Source organism: Oncorhynchus tshawytscha, linkage group LG02, assembly GCF_018296145.1.
Source record: "Oncorhynchus tshawytscha isolate Ot180627B linkage group LG02, Otsh_v2.0, whole genome shotgun sequence".
NCBI lineage: Eukaryota > Metazoa > Chordata > Actinopteri > Salmoniformes > Salmonidae > Oncorhynchus > Oncorhynchus tshawytscha.
In genome coordinates this window covers 33,208,045-33,210,919 of record NC_056430.1, presented here as the reverse complement: position 1 = coordinate 33,210,919, position 2,875 = coordinate 33,208,045, and positions in this window count along the sequence as shown.

The following is a 2,875-nucleotide window of genomic DNA, read 5'->3' as shown; positions in this document are numbered from 1 at the left end:
CACAAAGTCGTAAACCCCGCCTATTTCTACAATTTATCTTATTAAAATATGATTTTAAACCTAACCTTAACTACATTGCAAACATTATGTCTAACCTAAAATTAAGACCAAAAAGCAAATTTTTGTTTTCATGAATTCTTACATATAGACATTTTGACTTTGTGGCTCTGCTATCTAGTGGAACCCCGGCACTCGGCAGCATTTACACCGCGTTCTAAACAATTTCCGGTCCGTCAAATACCGGGATAAAGACCCGCTCACAACTCCCATGGATTCTCATCAATAGAATGTCGAGTGTGTCGAGCTTGAATGCTCAGCTACCTTCATCTCTCTCAAATTACCCACTTGTTGCACATTAGGCTACATGTATTGTCACATACATAGTCCACCTTTTTCATTTAGATGAAAAGGTTTATCGCCAGGAAAAACTTTCTTTCTTGCACTAATTAGTTCCACCCTCTTACCAATTTCCTTTTCACCAGTATTTTCTTTCCACAAAACTTTCTGTAGGGATAGGCTAGTCCTGTACTCGTCCAAGAGAGAATTTTATATAGGCTACAGCCCACTAGCAGTATAATTTCTGTGTGGAGGGTTGATGAATATTCAGTGGTTGGGAAGAAGTGTAGTAACAATTGTTTTATTTAGGCAAGTCAGTTAAGAACAGTTTACAATGACGGCCTACACCAGCCAAACTCGAACAACCCTGGGCCAATTGTGTGCTGCCCTATGAGATTCCCAAACACGGCCGGTTGTGATACAGCCTGGAATCAAACCAGGGTCTGTAGTGAAATTTATAGCACTGAGATGCAGTGCCTTAGACTGCTGTGCCACACGGAAGCCAGGAGCATTGATTGAATGATACAATCTCAATCATAAGACTGCAAAAGACAATAGAGAACGATCACAGGAAATGTTTAATAATGCAGATTGACATGAATTAACCAGTTGTACTGACCTGGGTGAAACACCAGCAAACACATCATTATTTGTATTCCCAAAACTAGAAAATTGGCAGTGCTATGTAGCAATGTTACAGATACAGTATAGAAAACTGCCAGATGATGGCACTGCTGCTGTATAGTGTGTGTGTTTGTGTGTGTGTCCTTCACAAGAGAAAGAGTGATTGCAAGGAACATCCAGGTAAACCCATGTAGAGCCTGTGAAATATCAGAATAGGCTAGCTTTGATTTAACTGCATAAGTCAGTTGGAACATGTGACATTCTGGTGTTTCTTGATGCATCTTGTTTATCGACACCCACAGTCAAATAGGGGGACAGGGTGTGGTCAAGGTGCATTTCAGGAAATGTGCAGTAGGCCTAGTACATACAACAACTTGTCGGAACTAGAAGCACAAGCATTTCGCTACAATCGCATTAACATCTGCTAACCATGTGTATGTGACAAATAAAATTTGATTTGATTTGAACTTACCCACCCCCCTTATCTGCCCCTTTGTCAATGGAACTACATCAATTCACTCCCCGTCTTTTTTAGTCAGACCGTTATGTCTTCAGCAAAAGCGAGAGAGACTGAGAGAGAGCGATGTGTAGACTGATGTGTATGGGTTAGGCTATGTGTGCTGTGAGATATCAGGATGACAGTGATCTATCCCCAGAACAGTACCTGTCAGTAAAAGAGTAGCTATAGGACACAGCAGAGAGAGCATGCCCTCATACACATCTACAGGGCTGCAGTGGAGAGGGTAAAATGTTTCAAGTTCCTCACTGAGGACCTGAAATGGTCCCTCCACACTGACTGACACTATGGTGAAGGCGCAAGAGCACCTCTTCAACCTCAGGAAGCTGAAGAAATTCAGCTTGGCCCCCAAGACCCTCACAAACTTCTACAGATGCACCATCGAGAAACGTCTGTCGGGCTGTATCACCACCTGGCACGGCAACTGCACTACTCGCAAACACAGGGCTCTCCAGGGGCACACTGCCTGCCCTCCATGACATCTACAGCACCCGGTGTCATAGAAGGCCAAGAAGAACATCAAGGACAGCCACCCAATTCACATCCCTCATGATAAAGTACTACTGAATTACTATACAAAATCTAGGAATTGTTGGAATTGTGTAGTAAATGTATAATGTATGCACTACTCAAGATGCACTACTCAAGTAGAGTTGAGTAGTGTTCAGTAGGAAAACAGTAGTGCTTCCAGTAGTAATCAGGTAGAGATTCTACTACTTGATGTTGGTAGTAAATAAGTAGCCAAAACACTACAGGCCAACTGCACTGACTTTTCAGTAGTGAGCAGTAGAGTTTTGCAGCTTGTGGCTGCACATCCTGTGCCCGTGACCGCAGAAGAAGAGTTGAAGAAAAGTTGCTTGTTGTTAGCTAGCTAGTGTTATATAAAATATAAAATATTCCATCCTTCCATCCTGTCTTTTATACCCCTTAGGCTGACACCTTCCGTAGGTTTAACTTTCCTTTATGTTTTATGAATACTTACATGTCATTGTTTAGCTGTTTATAACGTTTTACGAAATCAAAAAAATTGCTAGCCAAAACGGTCTTAGCCATTGTCATAGAGATGTATTGTGTTTAGCTTAGCAGCTTGCTAGCCCTATTGAAATGTAACTTTATCTATGTAGCCTCTGTTTTCATCATGTTAGCTAATAAGTACAGTGCCTTGCGAAAGTATTCGGCCCCCTTGAACTTTGCGACCTTTTGCCACATTTCAGGCTTCAAACATAAAGATATAAAACTGTATTTTTTTGTGAAGAATCAACAACAAGTGGGACACAATCATGAAGTGGAGCGACATTTATTGGATATTTCAAACTTTTTTAACAAATCAAAAACTGAAAAATTGGGCGTGCAGAATTATTCAGCCCTTTCACTTTCAGTGCAGCAAACTCTCTCCAG